General features: G+C 47.3%; 1 long non-coding RNA gene across 1 annotated transcript; it reads right to left on the reverse strand.

Annotated features, from left to right (window-relative positions):
• Positions 1-2289: 2289 nt before the first annotated feature.
• On the reverse strand, positions 2290-12235 carry LOC119113342 (uncharacterized). Its single transcript, XR_005095893.1, has 3 exons — positions 12163-12235; positions 3614-3785; positions 2290-2396 (listed from the first exon to the last, which is right to left on the reverse strand). It is a non-coding gene; the product is annotated as an uncharacterized LOC119113342 (long non-coding RNA).
• Between the last annotated feature and the right edge of the window lie 10018 nt (positions 12236-22253).

The following is a 22253-nucleotide window of genomic DNA, read 5'->3' on the forward strand; positions in this document are numbered from 1 at the left end:
TATCTATCTATCTATCTATCTATCTATCTATCTATCTATCTATCTATCTATCTATCTATCTATCTATCTATCTATCTATCTATCTATCTATCTATCTATCTATCTATCTATCTATATATATATATATATATATATATATATATATATATCTCTCTCTCTCTCTCTCTCTCTCTCTCTCTATCTATCTATCTATCTATCTATCTATCTATCTATCTATCTATCTATCTATCTATCTATCGATCGATCTATACATCTATCTTTCTATATATCTGTTTATGTATTTGTATGCACACTGATATGCATATGCACACACACACACACACACACACACACACACATACACACACACACACACACACACACACACACACACACACACACGCACACACACACACACACACACCCACACCCACACCCACACCCCACACCCACACCCACACCCACACCCACACCCACACCCACACCCACACCCACACCCACACACCCACACCCCACACCCACACCCACACCCCACACCCACACCCACACCCACACCCACACCCACACCCACACCCACACCCACACCCACACCCACCACCCACACCACACACACACACACACACACACACACACACACACACACACACACACACACACACACACACACACACACACACACACACACACACACACACACACACACACACACACGCACACGCACACACACATACACACACACACACACATAGCTAAAGATAGCTTTAACACATAGCTTTAGCATCTAATCTTTTATCTTTATATATATATATATATATATATATATATATATATATATATATATATATATATATATATATGTATACATATATGGATCCCACGCGAACTCTCGCACAGGAGCTGCAATGCAAGGTACAATAAAGCGTCATATGCACAAACTCTCGCTAATGCAACCAAGCAATAGCCTCTATTCACAACACATTTCATTCAATCATAACGCAAATCAGGCAGACTATTTCATCCTTTCAACGTCATTATGACATCAGCTTTCAGTGGACACCGGTGGACTTTCGTGGATTCCGTATGTACTCAGGTGTTCATGGAAACGATTTAGAGGATGCCGCCACGAAACAATAACCATTCTTACCCAATCACAATCATCTTTCTTTCCCAAGTTCGGATATACTTAACACATTCAATTCAAGTTACAGCCAATGCCTTCAACGTGAGTGGGAACAGCGCGCACCACGCGTGCACCACATCAGACCGCGACTCGAGCATTGGAACACACACACGCGCCTGATGGAGGTGGTACTCTCTCGGCTCCGGACAGGCCACACCAAAAAAATGACGGAAGACAAATGGATGTCTGCCTAAAGTATGACTAAATCACAGAAAAAGACGACCATAAGACCAGAATTGTTGTTGAGCTCTTCCACTTCACATTTAAATTATTCCAACAGCACTGAGAAAAATGGAACAAAATATACATATAGACCAGAGCTTCACCGCTCATTTTTCATGTGATCTCGACTCTAGGCCTGGTACGGCTCGCGTCACATTGGAAATCTTCCTGCTTGGCATGCTCGATCAAGGCGCGATCATTTTGAACCATGAGATACGCCTCTAAATAAAATGCGTTTTAGGAGCGGTCAGATATTTCAAAGCAACGTTAAAATAAGCTGGCCTTGAACTGCGACCCCAATATACACTTAAACTCATGTTTGTTATGTGGTGTGAGACCGCACGCCTCTTTGCAATCTGTTGAGATTCCAATATTTTAGTTCACCCGACTGTTCTTGAGATAAGCAAGGGGGGGGGGGGGTAAATCCGCCCCTCCCCCCTCCGGTCGATGGTGTGCCACTGAGCGACCCGGTCGCTTCCGAGTTAAGAAGATTCGTCGTGTTACTGCGAAAAACGTGGTAAGTCCGCGTTCGAACAAACAAACGTCAGACATCACCGACTGGAAAGAACCGGAGAAAGATGGTGTTCCTCAAGAAGCCGCCTGCTGCGGCGTTTTCTTGAGAGCAAACGCGAAAGACCCCGGCTGACCAGCTCCCCTCTGCGCTGGGACCGAGCTGGCCCGGCCTCGTGTGGCTGCTGCTGCTCGGAAGCCTCGCGTCACCTGGGGCCGTCGTTACGGGAGACCAGGGCGGGATCGATGCCGGCCTGTGCCGCCTGGCCGAGGCCGTGTGGTTTGACTCGGTCCCTCACCCGAGGTCTGTGGCGTTAGCGGAACTTCGGGCGAAAACCGAACTATGCTTTTGTGACCTGAGGACGATGATACCTGTTAAGAGATAGAATACGTGCCTCGGTGTTGTCTTACGATATATTTATACCATGACACTCATTCTATCGTTCTCCAGTCGCAATGGATGCTCCATGCTTTACTTCTTATTGGGTTTGTTGCCAGGCTTCGGCTGAAAATAAAAGGGAAGATGTTACGAGCAGCCCATCTGTGCGACTACCAAATAATAATGTCATCGTCGTTTGAGCGAACTGATTTTAGATTATCAATGTGCACGATTTTGTCAGCATCGGTGATAAGATATAATGAAGGAGCATACCCGGTACAAGTGTGCAATGCATACTTCGCTCAAAGTGACATCCATTGCTTTAACACGCACTCGGGTGGGGGGTCAAATTGACCCCCTCAAATTATTTTCTAGGATGGTTTCTGAGCGGCGCGGTGCAGCCGCGCCAAGTTATACATATATCTGGGCAATTGAACAGCGGATCGTTTGACGTAAAAAATTAGATTTACCATGTGAGGTCGCTGACCTATGACAGGTTAAAGTCGGGCCTTGGTTTCAGCGAAATACATTTCTAGGGAATCTTTCAGTCTGATGCAACAACAGAGTGTTAGACAAAAATCTCTGAAATGCTTTCGTAGGCAACAAAAATATTAAATGAGCGAATTACGTTGACCTAAGGTCAGGTATGAAGGTCAGATCAAGGTCAAAACCAATCTGTTTTATTACTTTAGGGCTTGCTGTATGGGATAGGTTCTGGTGCTCATTTGAAATTTATTAATAGCAGGAACCGCATTATACATCTTCCATGGATTTCTTAGAGGTCAGAAAAGGTCATTGACCTAAGATAACCCGGATGAACGTTTTGTTTTTAGAAACATACTGCCTAGCGTAATCTTTGTCGCTTGTTCAACTGCAAAACTCAGAAAAGTCTTGTATGATTTGGGTCACCATATCCTTCCTCAGGTCAAACGAGGTCACTGACCTTGAATGAACAGGTGACTTTTTGCTTGGAAACAGTTAGGTAGGTTCTGGGGGCACTTAGAGACCAAACTGGAATTTGACCTTGTCTGACCTTCTTAACCCAAAGGTCATCACTTAAGAACCTCAAACTTTGACCTAAGTGAGTTCACGTACAGGTAAAAACACCCTGTAAATTTGGTGTCTCTAGCTCTCTTAGTTCCCGAGATCCCAGGGGGTCAAATTGACCACCCCACCCGAGCGAAGGGTTTCTAGCCGGCCACCCGGGTGCGCATTAATTTAGAGACTGTATTCCCTTTAGGCTGTCAGTGACCAACATCATAAACAAATTTTCCGTTCCGCCGATCGCAATGACTATGAAACAGTGACCAGTGGCACATCAGATTTACACTGCCTACCATTACCATATCTTTGCATATGTTGTGGTACTTCTTCTCGCCCTTCTCGTCTTCCGACTCGCTCTCGGTCTCAGTCTCGCTGGCGCTGGTCTCAGTCTCGCTGCTCTCCTCCTCCTCCTCCTGCTCTCGCTGTTGCTGCGCGCGCTTCCTGCGCGAGGCCACGAGGCTGATCATGGCTCTGCCGGGGTCAGAAGGTCAGCTGTTTTTTGAGCGGTGCTTGTTTTGGACATGGACGCATGCACAATTGACTCGCTGAATGCCACTAGACGCGACACAGCATACCAGAATTGACTTGGACCAGTATCAAAATTCATGTCAGAACACCGTCGAATGTTTCAACTCAATTATCCCGACTCTCGTCGAAATGTGAGGTGCGCCACATGCTTGAGAGAGGGCCACGGCTTTGCACGCAGACGTGCAGACTCGCATAGGCCGGTCTGCAAACTGTTTCTTTCAGACAAACCTACCGACCCCACCATCAAGCGTCGGTGGCCTGGCTCTTGTTTGGTGCAGGTGGTCTTTGTTGTCTGGATTCTGATGATCCCTCGGTCTCAAGATGGGGCAATTGAAATAGAAATTTGAAGCTGTTCTAAATTTACATCGTAAAATGAATTACACATCATAATATAGTTTTATAGCAAAACAATTGTTGTAGCAATTCGACTAAATGCTTAGCAGAAGATATTGCTATTCAACTGTTGTGTTCACAACTTATGCTACATTTGTACTAAGAATAAGCATGGCTCGGGTATGGTCTAGGTTATTCTAAGGGCCATTCATTGCTCTCATTGTCCTGAGGGGCCAATACAGCGTATGCTTCAGACAGTCATGTGTTCTCTAAATCTAGCTTAGCGTCCCATGTCACTCCAGCTGCTTTGGTTTGCTTTTCCTGCCCAGGATAATTGGATACAATTGAAAGGTTTAAGTTGCAGCCCTAACACGCCTTAAGAGGGCGGTCCTGCGGACCGGGCCCCCTTATGCGACCTCTAGCCCGCCTTTTGGTCCTTCGGAGTCTAAAGCCAAACCCTTTATCGTTGGGCTCCAGGGTCCCGTTTGGCCCGTTAGAACGTAAATAGGTGGTACGCACCCCCTCACCAGCCCCCTTGCTTTTACCTTTGGTGGTGCTCTTCTCACGCAATTTTACGAGAACTGTCCGATATCGCTGCCCACTTCGCTGCTTAGTTTTTGAGATGGCAGGGAACTGTAAGGCCTCGTTTAAGGCCTGACACCGAAGTGCTACATGTATGAACCCAAAGGTATGATTTTCTCGTCGTTGTGTGTAGCAGGGACGTAGTTTCGCAAAACGAGTGGGGGGAGGGGGGGCTGAGCAGTAAAAAATGGCCTGATCTACTCACAAAATATGCCACCAAACAGGTTTCTCTCGAGATTTGACCCACTTTCTCCCCAAAGTGTTAGGACTTCAGCCCCTCCTCAACTGAGCAGGAAACTGCATCCCTGGTGTGCGGTAACATTCTTAGGTCAGTGAAGAATCATGTTTGTAGGTAGATGTAGGCCTACATGGATACAGCTTTGCAAACTGCGTAATGTGGGGGAGGGAGCAGCAAAGAAAATTGGCGAAAAGTACCTCCTAAGTCCACACATAACAGACTTCTGTGATTTGTCCCTGCCTTTTCCAAGAGCTTTGAGCCAATTTACCTTGTAAGATCGCTAACCTATAGTGGGCTCAGTAGGTCAAAGTCAAGGAAGTCATACATCTCTGGGGTAGTTTCACAGTCAATACAACAATTGAATTAAAACATTTTACTGGGCTAGGGTCAAGGATGATGGTCAGACCAAGGTCAAAACCAACCTGCCGTATTACTCTCGGGCTTGTTGCATGGTGGTAGTTTTTATGTTCATTTATAATATATTTACAACAGGGACCGAACCATGCATCTCCCATGTCAAGTCAAGGGTCAAGGATGATGGTCAGACCGAGGTCAAAACCAACCTGCTGTATTACTCTCGGGCTTGTTGCATGGTGGTAGTTTTTATGTTCATTTATAATATATTTACAACAGGGACCGAAACATACATCTCCCATAGATATATTAAGGCCAGAATAGGTCGATGACCTAAAATGACAAGGACCAATATTTCCTTGTAGGAACACACAGCCTATCGTAAGCCTTGATGTTATTCAAATGCAAAATTAAAGCAGCCTTGTATGATTTTGGTCACTTTGACCTTCTGAAGGTCAAACAGGGTCACTGACCTTAAATGAGCACTAATGAAATTCTGCGTAGCACAGGTGCTAAGGCTCACGGTGGTTACATGGGAAGCTCTGTGGGCCATTTGGACGCAAATTCGCAGTTCAACCTAGTTTGACCTTATTTAACCAAAAGGTCACAATCTAGGGACCTCAAATTTTGTTGCAAGTAGGTTCACATAGAGGCCAACACATCCTGCGAATTCACTATCCTTAGTTTTCGCAGTTGGGGGGGGGGGGGGGGATGTGTAAAATTGGGACTCCACCTGAGTGGAGGGCATTCAACAGGCCACCCGGGCGCGTATTAATGCTTATGCCCAGACGAAGGATCAAATCTCATGTGTCCACATATCCCAGCTCCATTCATCCACTGCTGACAGCCAACAGGGTAAGGCTGTCAGCAGGTGCGGTCTATGGGCGCGGGTCACCACGACCCTGGCGCAGGCCAGATGAACAGTGCTGAGCCTGATGCCTCCCACGTCCTGGTCAGGTCGGCGTATCGATGACTTGATCCAGAGTCGCTGCATCATCGGCCAGGCAGTCGGCAGATTCATTCCCATGATTGAGATTCGCATGTTTCAGTTCCCAGTGATGAGTTAGGTTATGAATTTGCCATTGAGTGTGTGCAACGACCTCCGTATTCTAGCAGCCTGGATAAGGATATGGCCCGGACGGCGTGTCTGCAGAAGCTACTGACCTGACTTCGTTCCCGTGATGAGGCGGGTTTTGTTGATGCGCTTGAGGTCCAAATTCGACAGACTGGGCACAACCTCTAGCGATTCCAAGTAACGATCAACCTCGTACGCATAGGTTTGCCTAATATCCCCTTGTTTCTATGATGACAGCTAGCGTTGGAGTAGTCCTTAATCATCGCTCGGCTGTTTATGACAGGCTTCAATAATCCACGTGTAAGATGATTTTGCTCGATACGATCCAGGCGATGGTTTTCTAGCATCATTTTCAGACCCCAACACTTCTCAGCCCGGCGGCATTGCTCAGCCGGCCACCAGTGCTTCTCAGCTGGGCACCAGCGCTTCTCAGCTGGGCACCAGCGCTGCTCAGCCCGGCACCAGCCCTGCTCAGTCCGGCACCAGCGCTGTTTAGCCCAGCACCAGCGCTACTCTTTTTAGCGCAAGTGCTGTTCATCCTGGCGCAAGTGCTGGTCGCCCTGTACGAGTGGTGCTTATCCCTGCACCAACCCTGGGCACCCTAGCACCTGCGCTGCTCAGCTCAGCCGCGAGCGCTGCTTAGCCTGACACAAGGCGCTGGCCAGGCCGGCGCTATCGTTGCACAGCCCGGCACCAGCACCGCACAGCCCGGCCATAGCACTGGTCACTCTAGCCCCCAGCGTTCTTCAGCACAGTGCTTTGCAGCCCAAGTCTGGCGCTTCTCAGCCCAAGTCTGGCGCTTCTCAGCCCAAGTCTGGCGCTTCTCAGCCCAAGTCTGGCGCTTCTCAGCCCAAGGCTGGCGCTTCTCAGCCCAGGTCTGGCGCTTCTCAGCCCAAGTCTGGCGCTTCTCAGCCCAAGTCTGGCGCTTCTCAGCCCAAGGCTGGCGCTTCTCAGCCCAAGTCTGGCGCTTCTCAGCCCGGTACTCTCCAGCCGGTCGTTCTCCAGCCCGACGGTCTCCAACCTAGCGCTCTCCGGCCCACCCGTGCGCCAGGGACAGTCTTTCAGTAGGAATACATGGATAGCTTTCAAGCGGCGTTTGGTTCAGCTTTGTCAGCACCTCGTCCCATGTTTGCCGCGATCAAAGTATCATTGACTGAGGCGCTGAAACTGTTTCTGCATCCCGCATGTGAGAGCGTCACAACCTAACCAATGTGGGTGTCACGCGACTTCGAAGAACAACAAATCTGTGTGATCATGCTGGCATAACGCATCGGGATGGCAATTGGACTCTGGGGTGATGAGATCATAGTCTTAGCAGCCAAGCGTCAAGTGGTGACTCTGATTCTAAGGACGCCAGCACAAATATCCGGCCAAACATGCTTTCATTTGAAACTCTTTGGCAATATGTCATGATCATTCATATGCAATGCCATCCTTCCACAGTCGCATCCATGATTGTCGTCGCCCGGCTGGCTAAACATTGTGACTGATGTAACGCATCCTTTCAGACCTGCGCCCTGAGCCAGGCACCAGCGCTTCGCATTCTATCTCCGACGCTCCCCAGCGTAGCAGTGGGAGTACATGGGTAAGTTTCAACTAGCGCTTCGCATTCTATCTCCGACGCTCCCCAGCGTAACAGTGGGAGTACGTGGGTAAGTTTCAACTAGCGCTTCTTTTAGCTTTATCAACGGCTTAAAATATTTTATATATACCCGGGTGTCGATCTGTATTCTTTTGGGTGGGCCACTGACCCCCCCCTCCCCCAATGTCCGATTTAGCCCCCCGATGGTGAGTTTGCCCTCCAACCTCCTAGAGTCAAAGCAAAAGCAGGACAGTACAGATGGGAAATCAAAATTATATCAATTTTAAAGAAGGTCTCTACTAATTGCTCCGCAGGTAAAAGGGCAAAGCCAATGAAAACTGCGCATTGCTGCTGCGCATTGAAAAAAACTGCGCATTGAAAACTGCGCACTGCGTCATGTTCATTTGAATGCAGCTGACTGATTTAGTCACACTGTGCAAGCTCTGAGTACGTGCCATGTTTGCTTGGGTATTTTCTGCTTCCTTCTTGCATGATGCATGCTTTTAATAACACAATCAATGTGTAATGCTGAGTCTGATATCGCTTTGCGCTATTCACTAAGTGTTTTTGCATTATTCAATGGATTTTAAACATTCACAAACTGCGGCAAGTTCCGTTATTTTGCCATGATACGATACGATGTCTCATTGGAATTCGAAAAAAACAGTCAAATGTTGGCGGTCAAAAACGTGAACAAATTTTTAGCCGGCATCACTCGAAAAAGCTCTTGAAATGTGCCAACCTGCAATTCGACGTGAATATTCGATGAAACAATTATGGAAACTTGACAATCGACACCAGCCGACTAAGCCGACAGCGGCAGTCGTCTGACATTGACTACCAAAAGGGCATGAGCCGCGTCGAACAGGCCTGACGCGAGTGCTGCGTTACAGTCGGTAGCCCGCTTCACGGCTACCAGCCGAAGGTTTCCGTGGCAGCTTTTGATAGTCACTCGCATCAGCTTGCGCTCTTCACTCCCGCAGCCGCACACGTCCAAAAGCGTCTGAAGCCAGATAACAGCGACCCTGCGTCCACTACCAAAACATGGTTTCGACGATCGACGCCAAACAAAATACTGATGATGCCCGACAGCATCTTCCGCCGCAGCAGATCAAACGCATTTAGATAAGTGCTGTAGTTTGCTACTCAGTTGGATGTGAATCAAGCTCCTTTACGTTGAGAGGAAGATGAGATAAATCGGGAATAAACCTACTCCTAGCGCAGTTCAAGCTAGGGCTTCCCCGCTCAGCCCCTCCCCTGGCCTATTTTGCGAAACTACACCCCTGCGGTCGAGACTTACGACCGAACACTTGACGAACTGGCGACTAGATTACTCCAGCGTCAGGTCTAGGATTCAGGGCCCAGTTCACAAGCAGGGACAGGGTTGGGGCCCACGATTTATATCGGTCGGGACCTCTGAACCAATGAAAGGCCGCTTTATCAATCTGGGGACCACAAGCCATAACAAATGTCATGTATGGCAAGGAGCCCAGAATCGGCTTGGGGCAGTGCTCGAATGGGCCGGCAAAAGGGCCTTCGATGAAGTGCCTGATTGGAAGGCACGTATGGCTCGCTGCAGGTCACATTAAGGACACGGGTCGCAGGACCGGGCCCTGAAATGTCAGTCAGAGAGTCTCTTACACCGTTTGGGGACAACCTAGGATTATGAGGACCTCTTTTTAGTCAGATGCTACCAACAACAGATAAATGACTCCATGTCGGTCTGAGCCCTGGGAGCCTATTTCCCAAGCAAGGACAAGGCTGGGAACCGCGATTTCCACTGGTCGGAACCGCTGAAACAACGTGGCCTCTGCGTCGGGCAGGGGCCGCAAGTGTCTAACAGAGGATTCTGTGCAGGTGAGCTGCTCCGAGTCGGCCAGGGCAGCATTTGCTGAACAGAAACAGAGATTGGACCCAGAATGCCTGAGGGACTCTTGCGTTGGTCGGGGACATCCACAATGCAAGCGGATATGATCATTTACGATGAGGGTCCACAATGAGACAGTAGGTCAGGTTCGTGTTTCAGTCAGTCAGGGGTTTCAATGCAACTCTCCACCTTATTTCAGCAAGGGGTCTGTTCTGTTGAACTGGAGTTTTGTGTCAATTGTTGCACACCTGCATTGATAATGAATATGTTTGTGTAAAGGGTTTTCTTCTTGTTAACCAGGGAGGATCAAAATGAGATTAAAAATAAAAGCCCTACACAAAGGATTTATCACGCCGTATGTTGTAGGAGTGCGTGAACCCCCACAACACTGGCTTTAAGGGAATGTTCCGCCTTTGAAGATATTAAGGCAAATCATATCAGCTATGGTGAAATCAACACATCTGACTGGACGTTCACTGGGGTTGAAAATCTTGCTCACGGTCGCCAGATCTGAATGATTCGAGGAGAATACTCTTATTGGCCTTGAACACCACTTGACGTTTGGGGTGGCATGACTTGGATAGCGTTACTACCGCGTCATGCATGCCTAGGGGGCCTTGAAATAGTTTGCACGAACTAGTCGCACATCTTCGCGAGCGTTAAGCTAAGCAGCCAGAAGATCTTTGGTCTGAAGAGGGGCAGGACTGTGAAGTACATCGAATGATCTTCAAAAGGGCATTTAATTTTTTTGTGGAACACTCTTCAGTTCACTTTAACGCTCTTCCGAACCCCCGACCCAAATGCATATGGGCGAAAAAACAAACACTGGACCAATGAAATGCTGCTAGTGTCTGAACTGTGCGCACAGTACATGTCCTAAGCGCATCACGGATTCTTACATCATCATTATCACTGTCACATCGGCGTCAGAAGGGAAGAAGCTCCTGAACATCAAGGTAACCGACAACAAGGTAACCGACAAAATACTTCTTTTTAAGTTCAATTTGGACATCAAGGACGCAACCAGCGACCAAAATCCGGAGAGTACTCGGGCTTTCACGGCTGGTTAGGTCGAGTTTATTCGGCCAAACTTTCCCCCACACACCTTAGAAAGTCATACCCCTGCGTCCATTCTTGTTCCGGAACAGCATGTCAAGTAAATAACTGAAAATGCTTTGAGAAATGCTTTAAATGCTGAAATGCTTTAAATGCTGAAAATGCTTTAAATGCTGAAAATGCTTTAAAACAGATCTTTGAAGGTTTTCTTCTCCATCTTTCTCTGTGAGTGGAGCTCCTGGATTCCTCTTCGAGAACATTTCGGCACTGGGCAAGGTTTCTGTCGTGTTTCGTTGTTTCGCTTCGGCGCAACGGAAGCGCGGGCTTTGTTCCGCACCCATAAATCCGCGCGATATGATGTGCTTCGACCACCCTCAGAGACAGCTATTCGTACAGAGAGGCTGATGATGCTACGAAAGGACTTCTTCACGCGAAGACCGCTTATTCTTTGGCACTCATTCAACCGTAGCACCGAACGACCGATTGTGTTTTTTTCGCAGTGGGCAATGCTTCCAGAGGCTTCTGCTATGCAGCATATTATCCGCATTAACACGTGTTGCTGCGGGTAGTCCTTATACATATTTCGCCGTCTATAAACTCCTGAAAATTTGTCAGACTTGCGCGTAATGCGTTCGTGCGCCGCACACTTCAGCAAGCCAGTCGCACACACGGGCAGCACGCACGCTGCCCATCCCCCTCCCTCCTACCTTCGTGTGCTCTTTGGACACGCGGGAGCCAGCCGTTCTCAAGAGCTGCCTACTGTGGCGGCTGAACAGACACATCCTGAACTCATGGAATATGAGCCAACAGGGAATAGCAGAAGCCTGGGGGGTCGGGTGCTTCACCTGACAAAAATTAACGTTAGTGCTGCCGGCAGGTAGGCCTAATTTGGCGTAACATTTGGCGTCTTTTAGCAAGCGGAATACTTTCTTGTCCCGGCTGCAAGCACTCATTCTTTCATTCAATTCAAAAAGGTGGCATTTTCCACCGATGTTTCGGAAAATTCGACGCTGTTTAGCCCAGCACTCCCTTTTTGTTCAGATGCTCCCCGGTGCTCAGAAAAGTATGAGGTGGGGCCTCAAGTCAGGGAGGAGTGCTCGATCAAACAAGCAACCCTGACTGAACCTGCAGAGCGAACGCGGCAATGAACGCTCGTCACACAGAATGAGGGCGCGCAGGACCGTGCTGCGAGCCGCGCTGCGCCGCCAGGGGTGGCAGTCTTCCGTAGCTCACCTGTGCGTGCTGCGCTCGCGACCGTGGTGTCCAGTCCGTGCACCAAGGACGAGTATTGACAAACGGACCGGGTGCCTCGTGGGGACGTCATGCACGCGGCTGGTTCGCCTGACAACCCCTTGGCGACGCCCAGCCCGCGGTGGTGACGGCGCGCTCGACTGAGGAGCCTCGGCCCTCGCCAGCGGCGCGTGGCGCCGTGGCGCGTTGGAAATTTCCCTAAGAAGTTAACTGAGAGTGATAATTTCAGGACTTCAAGCGTTGGGAACTTTTCTGGGTGTGTGCCAGCCGGCCTAAATTTGGTAATCAATCATGATGGAATATATCTTATATATATATATATATATATATATATATATATATATATATATTCCACTACGATCGATCCCCAAACACATATCTTTCAACATACGATATGTTGGAATATGCGAGGTAAAACAGAAACCAACTTGGGCAGAGGACAGCATTGTGTGGTTACTTAGTATCTTAATTCATGCAATTAATGCTTATTGGGTTATTTTTCGTACAACATAGATACCTAGAACATACAATATCAATCTAGTATTGGAACCTTGTGTATATGAGGTAAGGGGAGGGGTGTGCCACACCCACTTTTTCAGTGGAATAAATCAAGGAAAATCTTTGAAAGCACTTCTGTTTATGGAATAAAGGCCCACTTGCTGACAAAGAGAAAGTAAAATTTACTTCCCCAGGAGGTTATAATAGGTACTATGCACTTGAATATGAATCCGACCAACTGCACGTTTAAGATCTGGCATTTTTGCCAATAAATCATGCTACGGAAATGGTTCAGACAATTACAATTTTGTGGCAGACAGGCGTAGGCTTTTTCACCTCTGAACATCGCAGCCAGGAAATCCCTGAGTGGTTGGCATTGGGAAAGGCAGGCTCCCCTTACAGGCAAGGACGCTACCTGGGCGACACTCAGGATCAGAGCCATCCTGTATTGACGTAAAGAACGTTTTGCTATGCGCCCGAATTACATTGCCCCTTGTAAATCCCGAATGGACCAAAATGAGACTATCCCAAATGAACCAGAAGGCCTGATGTGAAACATGTCTAATGTGTCTTAGCATTGCAAACGTGCGTTCAAAATTCCTAAATCCCCACGTTGGCGGCATGTCAGGCCCTCCGCGCCACTCTGTACTCTCACCCCCCCCCCCCCCGCCCCCCTCCCGAACTTGCGTGCCACTGGAGAGGGCTAGTGGGGCATATTGTAGGACTATTATTGAATAGGAGGAAAGGCGTGGAAGGCTGCATCATGAATGACGGTGAGAATGGGAAGAAATGTATGGAACAGGATACAAGTGCTTAACTCGTAAGAATCAGTGGCAGGAATGGCAACTAGCAAAGGGTAGAGGGAGACGGATGATAATGAATTTATGATTTCCCTAAAACCAACTAATGTTGAAGCCAAAAACCAGCCTCCACGCTAAGCAGTGACGTACCTGTGTTTCTTACAACTAACTGACCAGCCTCACACTTGTATATAGCTGTGAAATGAGCACGGAGTGCAGTACATTTCCGAGTGCAGTTTCGCTACGTGCAGTTTCGCTACACGTGCAAGCTGACGCAGTCCCCAGATCATCCCACCCACAAAGCAGTGTTTTCGCGTAGCTTACGAAGGCTTTTTTCTACGTCAACAGTCTCCACAAACTTCCCCTTTTTGTGTACGAATGAGAGAACTTTTAGACGTGAGCGGCCTGAACCTACGACGTGTCATCAGATCTAAACCCACGAAGACTGCTCCTTGGGAGCTAGCATCACCAAGAGTGGATGTTTCGCTATCAAACATGCAAAAGCAACGCGTTATCATGACGGAACTTAAAGGGGCAGGCTTAGAACACATAGCTTCTTTTGACGGGTACATGAAGACTTATGCGGATGGTTCAAAAACGGACGCAGGTGTAGGGTGCGCTTTTGTGTGTGGATCCACAACAAGGTCATTCACACTGCCTTCACACGCGTCGGTCTCCGCCTCCGAGCTTATAGCCATCAGCAAAGCTCTCTGCTTTATTGAAGTGGACGATAGCAATTTGCATTTAATTCTTTCCAACTCCCTGAGCAGCCTCCTGGCTGTTGGCGGCTTCTCCCCGTCGAATCCACTCATCCAGGACATTCAATCGCGTCTTAGCTCACTGGATCGAGCGGGAAAAACGGTCGTTCTATGCTGGATTCCAAGTCACGTGGGGATATGCGGAAATGATCTTGCTGACGCGGCAGCAAAGCGCGCTACGACAGGGACTAGAATTCCTCTAACACCACTACCATCTCAAGACATGTACCCCGCAGTGTCGTTGTTTATGCAGAAGCTATGGCAATTCTACTGGAACTCGCTGAGTGCCAACAAGCTGCAGTCCTTGAAACCCCGTATTGGACTGTAACAGTCGTGCTTTCGGGACAATAAGGTGGAAGAAGTTGTTCTTTGCCGGTTACGCATAGGTCACACATATGCTACGCACCGTCACCTGCTATTGGCTGGCGACAGACCATGCTGCAGTTGATGCTCTGACCCGCTGACCGTGCATCACGTACTGGTCGCTTGCCGTCGCCTTACTGCAACGAGAGCGCAGTTTTTCGGACACCACGTCCAGAGTCGCACGCTATGTGACTTTTTAGGGGATTCTTCGAACGCCGTCGAGTTTGGTAAACTGCTCTAGTTTCTTCGCGCTATAGATTTCCCAGTAATCTTTTCATCATGATGCTAGGCCTGATTATCAAGGCTTTATAGGGTGACCTGAATTATGCACTTTTCTGATTGTCGGCTCTGCATAAATTGATAGTTATGGGCGCTGCATGACCTACAGCAGTCGATGCGCCCTAAAAGCCCAAATCATCATCATCATCACCATCTGAGTGCAGTTTTCTTTGCAAGAGGGCCGGGTAACGTAAACGTATGAGGACACCGCTTGCATTGAATGAATAGAGCATGGAGGAACGAAGCAAGACAGTGTCCTAGAACCATCTCCAAGACTTTTATAGGGTACAGGAGATTCTAAAAGAGAGTTTTGAGAATTGTTGCTCATGGCTGCAAAATGTGTCAAGGGCGGCTTTTGACTAAATAAAGCAAATTAGCGTACTAGAGCCATTTACAGCAGTTTCCCAACGCACAACCGCTCGTACAAGATGTTGGAAAATGTTGCGAAAGTTCGCAGTATGTTGCAAAAATATTTGACGGCTAGGTAGCAAGGTAGTGCCGTACAATCACCTTCACTGTCTTTGGAAGGCACAGCAGCTCCACTTTTCTCGCAAGGCCCGACAGCCCCAAAGAAGCAAATATATGAACATGCAAAAGTGCAAAAACATGACAGCACAGCTCGGTTCTCACAGCAACACTTCAATGGCTAGGGAATGAATTGCTTGACATGTTGCGTACATGCTAACACACCAGGCGAGGGCGATAGTTCAAACGATTTTCCCATGCGTAAAGCCACGGCATCTCCTTCAAAACAACATCTAGGATGTACTTCACTGATGTATTTCTAGATGGGGTTTGGCTCGGTGGTTTTGTTGCTAGCACGCTAGCCAAATACAATTCTCCCTATGGTGTTTTTGTTCTTTATTATTTTCAGAGTTAATTCCTTTTTTAAATTATATGTATTTATTATATTGTATATTATATATATATGTATATATATGTATATAATGTATATATATGTATATATATATGTATATATATATATATATACAAATATCCATACATATATATTATATATGTAATAATTATACAATATTATATAATTAATTTTTTATAAAATTAAGAGTTAATTCCTAACTCTTAACAGGATAATTCAGAGGGTCAGGCATGGACTCTCTTATCCAATACAAAACAACGTCGGCCTCTAGCAAGCCCCTGTTTATCCAGCGTTTTTGGCCGTGAAAAGTAGCGCGGTTATCGCAAGATACAAGTGTACCGCTCATGTACTGATGATGGATCTTAAGCGACATAGTTAGGAGAGGATGACCACTACCATGCCCGCTACTGATACGAGGTACCATTTTCGCTAGGGTCTCTCTACCGTATTTCCACTCGTTGAACTTCTCGACGAGGACGATGTCTGTCTGCTCCTCTTCTGATGTCAGAGAGTATCTTCGGGGCGCTGACCATACTCCGCCCCACTGGTTGCGCCCAGTTGCCGCACCTGCCTCAACGCGGAATAAAAAGTTGTCGTCGTTTCCCAGCGATTTGATAGCATCGCCCCAGCCTAATATGGAATAGTCGCTATGCAGTGAAGGAGTGCTGGTATTCCGTTCGAGAATGGTATCCAGGCGCCAGCCTCTTGTGTGCACCGAGGTCAATAGCAAAGTCCACCCGCCGCCATTGTAGGTGAAGTCACAATATACAGGCACATCCATCCCTGTAAACATGTAGACGCCATCCTCGTGGTACCCTCCCTGTCTCTGTAAATCGCTGCAGCTCCTTGCACATGCCTTGAGTTTCCGGCTGTAGGAGTTCGCCTCAGGTGTCTCGTCACAATTCAGACCGTCTTGATAAGCCATCGCAGAAGGTTTTGATCCTATTTTGTTGGCTGTTTCTTCTATCGATTGCAGCTTTGGGTGTAACGTAGTTCTGTTGAAATCCTCAAATGACTGAAGAACTTCCCGTGCTAGATCTTCACCGGAAGCTGACTTGTTCATGGGGCATCGCTTAGTCAAATCATCAAACCACCAAAGGTATTCAGAAAACTTCAACTTTCGTGCCACTTGTATGGGCGGCATTCCAGCCAAGCAAGTGTTTTTTAGCTGCCTTGCGTATTCGGAAATTGTGTGTCGCATCTCCGTGCGCGCCTGTTTACTTAGAAAACTGGTCTTGTCCCCATCAGCCGAAACAGAATGCGCAATACAGACTATAAATATTACTTGGCGTAGCATTTTAATCAATAGCCAATGTCGTGATTCATTCGGCATGTTGGACCGACGCTGCCAAACACTAAAACTGAATTTGTAAAAGCGTGAACGATTAGGATGTCGAATTTGTCGTGGCATACAAATATCACCTCCTAGAAAATGAGTAGAACAAATGAGGGGATTAAAACAAAATCATTCGAGGTTGCGTGGCGTGTATCTAACGACACCGTCAGTTTTGCGCCGACATTATCTGACGAATGTTCTGGAACTCAGCACAGTTTACACGTAGTATGATAACCATATTGTCTGTTCACAAGTTTTTTACCTATAAGATCTGCTATAAGATCAAAGTTTGCGTGCAAATAAGGTGCAAAGGCACCACAGGTTGTATACTACACAGCTACTTATGTCATAGTTTTGTAGAATGCGGCATGCTGCTTTCCTGTGCTTTTTTATTCAGAGGAAAGCTCGGGTCGTCATAAGATGACCCTCGCGTGCAAAGATACAGCAAACCCTAAAGTAATAAAACAGGATGGTGTTGACCTTGATCTGATCTTCATACCTGACCTTAGGTCAGCGCAATTTGCTCATTCCATATTTGTGTTGCCTAACAAAGCATCTCAAAGGCATTTGGCTTTGTCTAACACTCCGTTGTTACATCAGATGGAATGATTCTCCAGAAATTGATTTCGCTGAAACCATGACATGACTTTGACCTGTCATAGGTTAGCGACATTACATGGTAAATGTAAATTTTTATGTCAAGCTATCCGCTGTTCAGGTGTCTACATGTATGCAAAACTTGACGCGGCTGCACCACGCCATTCACAAACCATTGTAGAAAAAAAAACTTTGAGCGGGTCAATTTGGCCCCCATCCGAGCGCGTGTTAAAGCTATGGACGTCATTTCGCGCCAAGTATCCATTGCACGCTCATACCGGGTATGTTCCTTCATTACATCTTATCACCGATGCTGGGAAAATCGTGCACAGTGATAGTCTCAAATCAGTTTGCTCAAACGACGACGGTATTATTATTTGGTAGTTGCACTGATGGGCTGATGGGAGTAGAATGCTTAATTTGGCCCGATGGGGTCGCCTCTAAAAACGGTAGCTAGATCCTTTAAGGTAACTGGATTTTTGCCTCCCCATGGAGACGTATGCTTCCCGTATACATCTGTACAGCTACAAACAATGGAACCGTCCTTCCACCGTAAAAAAGCCAGGTTGCTTTCATCACCAGTTACAAGCACGCCAACTGAGGGGATAAGCGATGCAAAATCTTAACAAACCTAGGGCCATAAGACACGTAATGGTTTGTGATGTTCGAGTGAAAGGCTCTAGCACATGGGGATGACCTTGGGACCCCATGGGAAGTCCTTCATGGCTAACCCCGTCCCCGTCTCCCACAATGGAAATGCGTGCCGCCTCCCATAGCCGCTATTGAAGAGCGCCATCGGCGCCCTAAGGTGTTTTTTTCAAAGTGGGCGCCTCCACTTGCCAATCAGAAGAGACGCGTGCGCCCAGTGCCTGCGCCCTGGGTCCACCTCTGCATGACTTCTATGCTGCTTATGCTCAAGACCTCTTTTTGAAGCGGAAACAAATTAAAAACATATATGATCTTTCATCAATATAAAGTGGACTAAATCCAATGAGAAAAATGGGGGGGGGGGGCAGGGTGGTAGCTTGTCGGACCTTTGGTTGAGCCCGCCAGTACTTGGCCAAAATTTTGGTTAATTATATGTATATTTTTATTATTATCTATTTTATATAATATATATATATATATATATAATTATATATATACATACATATATATATATATATATATAATAATGGTTAATAATAAAGAAGAAAATAAAAAAAGGAAAGGGTAATTGGCCCCGTTTCCAGCTTTATCCAGCACACTTCTTAGCACATGTTTTTAATACGCCCAAAGGTACGATGCGAACTGCCGTCTTTAAGTTTTCACTTATATACGTACACGTCCGCCCTACATGCAAAGCCCGGCCTTAATACGTTGATACCGCTTCATAGCTTAGCACGGCCTTGACATCGTTGACATCGCTTCATAGCTCAACACGGCCTTCATGTGTTGACATCGCTTCATAGCTAAACACGGACTTCATATGTTGACATCACTTCATAGCTAAACACGGCCTTCAAACGTTGACATTGCCTCATAGCTCAACAGCGCCTTCATACGTTGACATCGCCTCATAGCTCAACACCGCCTTCATACGTTGAAATCGCTTCATAGTTTAACACAGCCTTCATATGTTGACATCGCTTTATAGCTCAACGCGGCCTTCAGATGTTGACATCGCTTCATAGCTCAGCACGGCTTGCAGATGTTGGCATCGCTTCATAGCTCAACACGGCCTTCATATGTTGACATCGCTTCATAGCTCAACACGGCCTGCAGATGTTGGCATTGCTTCCTAGCTCAACACCGCCTTCATAAGCTGGCATCACTTCACAGCTCACCACAGGCTTTATATGTTGATATCGCTTCATGGTACAATGCCGATGCAAATAATGAAGAGGATTTGTCCCAGCATGATCCTTCAGGGGCACCGCTGGCACCGTCGGTCCAGTCAGACTTTGAACCAACCCTCGCCGGAAGCTTGACGTCGTCGTGGGCGAGATCGAGATCGAGATCGAGCCAAGCCGCTAAGATCAGAGGATCTCCTCATCAGGGTGCTCTCGAGGCGCATGTCGCCAGCCTGTTGCGCCTGATGGGAGTTTTGGGCTGCCCCTTTAGGTCGGCGCTGACGAACCGCTCGGCCAGTGTTCAGACAGCCGTTTTCGCACCAGCGCTGGCGGAGATGTCCGACGAGGACATTGCTAGTGAAACTACAGCCCAGGGGGTGATGGAAGTGTGCTGGCTTCCCTCCTGCCGGCCGCAGCTGGGGCTGAATCCCACGCTTAGGCTCCGCTTCCAGGTCACGGAAATTCAGCCCCACCTGGTGTGCGGGTACCTCGGGGTGGCCGTACGCCCGTGAGTGTCCGCACCTCAGGAATGCGGGCACTGCCAAAGGTTTGCACATGGTGCCCACGCATGCCGCGCCCGCCACCCGGCGTGTGGCGTTCGCGCAGGCGGCACAGCGCTCGATAGTGTGAGGCCGAAGAGTCCTGTTGTGCCGTCTGCGGGACCCCTTATTCAGCCTGGGCTCGCCGCGAGCGCACGTGAGAGCGATGAGCACACACACACACACACACGCACACACACACACACACACACACACACACACACACACACACACACACACACACACACACACACACACACACACACACACACACACACACACACACACACACACACACACAAGCACACGCACACGCACATGCATGTACACACGCATATGCACACGCACATATATTTATATATTTAGTTATATACATAATATATAGCAATCACAAAAAATTCAACTGGCTTTGTAACCACCACAGCATCTACGCTTCCGAGTTATTAGCCATTAATTCTTTCCTGCGCGATACATAAATACAAAATCTACAGCAAATCGTCATATGCACAGATTCCCGCTTATCAGCCCAAGTAACATTCTCCTTTCATATCGCAGCTCACCCAGTTATAGCGTACATAAGACATACTCTTTCGTCTTGACCACATCGTTATGATACCATCTTTTTCTTTATACCAGGCCACTCAGGTATCCTTGGAAACGATTTAGCAGGCGCAGCCGAGAAACGAACATTAGTATAACCTAGCCACAACTATCTTGCTTGCCCAATTTCAGGCGTTCTTATCCTTCAACGTGAGTGCGACTAACGCACACCACGAACAGACCACGTCAAACCACGACTCGAACGTTGGAAAAGCGCATAACAAAACGAGCGCATGAAGAAAAATGTGCTTATAAGGCTCCGGAAATAGGGAAACACACTTATGTATTTTCGAACGGACGCTGCCTCCTCTATGTCACTCCTGCCACCCTGCATACAACGTCAGACACTTTCTACTCATATGTCCCGCATACCGACGTGCGCGACAACCACTCGTACACCACACAAGTAATCTGTAACAAAAGTTATATTTCGCGGTGGTAAAGACATCTAGAATTACAAAACCCTCCAACAACAACTCCTGGGTCAGGAGTTGTTTTCTGAGAGTTTCGAAATAAAGATGGCATTGACTGACATGCTAGTTCTTGTGGGCGCAGAGGAATGGTGCTGTTATGAATGCTGGGTTTTTCGTGCCGCATTGCAGTTTTGCAGCGAAGCTACTGAGAAAATCATTTCACCATATGCAGTGGTATTTTAAGCCCTTGAAGGATTTCGACCTTAAAAGTTTTATGAAACTTTGAGATTGATATCGGAAGAATAGCAGTTCCAATGATTTTAAGACTGTGTCCAAAAACGGATTGAAGAGAATTATAGTTAATTTTCGAAAACTCATGCATTCGTATGCGAGGTTTTGTCAAAAATTTCTCGAGAAATAAGGAAGATTCCGGTACTCGTATTTACAAAAGAATGCATTTTGCGAATGCCAAGGTGTCACTCCAGCACATCGGAGTTTCTGTTTGATAAGGTTTCACGCATTTCTGCCAGTGGAACTATTTTCACAATGGCTCTCTTTCTGCTCGGCTTCAGGAACAGAGGGCGAATTCAGTATTCCTGGACGGGTATTTTAGAGGTCAGAGCCATTGACATTGTTTCACGCACGACAGTTACGTTGAGGGTTACCTATTTCAGTGCAAATAGCGCATATGTGACGACCACCACTTGTCCACTAATAGTGTGAATGGGCATGACATGGCTTGTTTTGCTGCATGTTTTGGACGTTGAGCATGAGACTGAAACGAAGGTGGACCAAACTTTTTAAAATTCTGTCGCTAGAAGCTGTTATTTCCTGATCGTCGAGACGGCTGAAACTGACGTGATAATGGAAAATATTATATTTGTGTCTGCGACGACTTATTTTACGGTAAAATTTTTCGAGTATGCGGGTGACCTTGGAACTTTGCTTGGTAGGGATGTGAAGTTTTTTTTTGAAGCTGACAGCTGTTTTGAAGCTGTCCAGCTTTGATCTTAGCTCTGTAAGCGACCCCTCTAATTTTTCAAATGCTTCAGGAACCAGGAATGTTACGGATTATGTCAATATCCGTTGGTCCTTCTCTGCGACCTATGGTTCCTATTCGCATTTTAAGCGTGCGATCCGTTTGTTGTTCTGCACACGCAAAATTGACGGCTTCCAGAGCG

This window comes from Pollicipes pollicipes, unplaced genomic scaffold, assembly GCF_011947565.3.
Source record: "Pollicipes pollicipes isolate AB1234 unplaced genomic scaffold, Ppol_2.1 Scaffold_7262;HRSCAF=8765_pilon_pilon_pilon, whole genome shotgun sequence".
Lineage (NCBI taxonomy): Eukaryota > Metazoa > Arthropoda > Thecostraca > Pollicipedomorpha > Pollicipedidae > Pollicipes > Pollicipes pollicipes.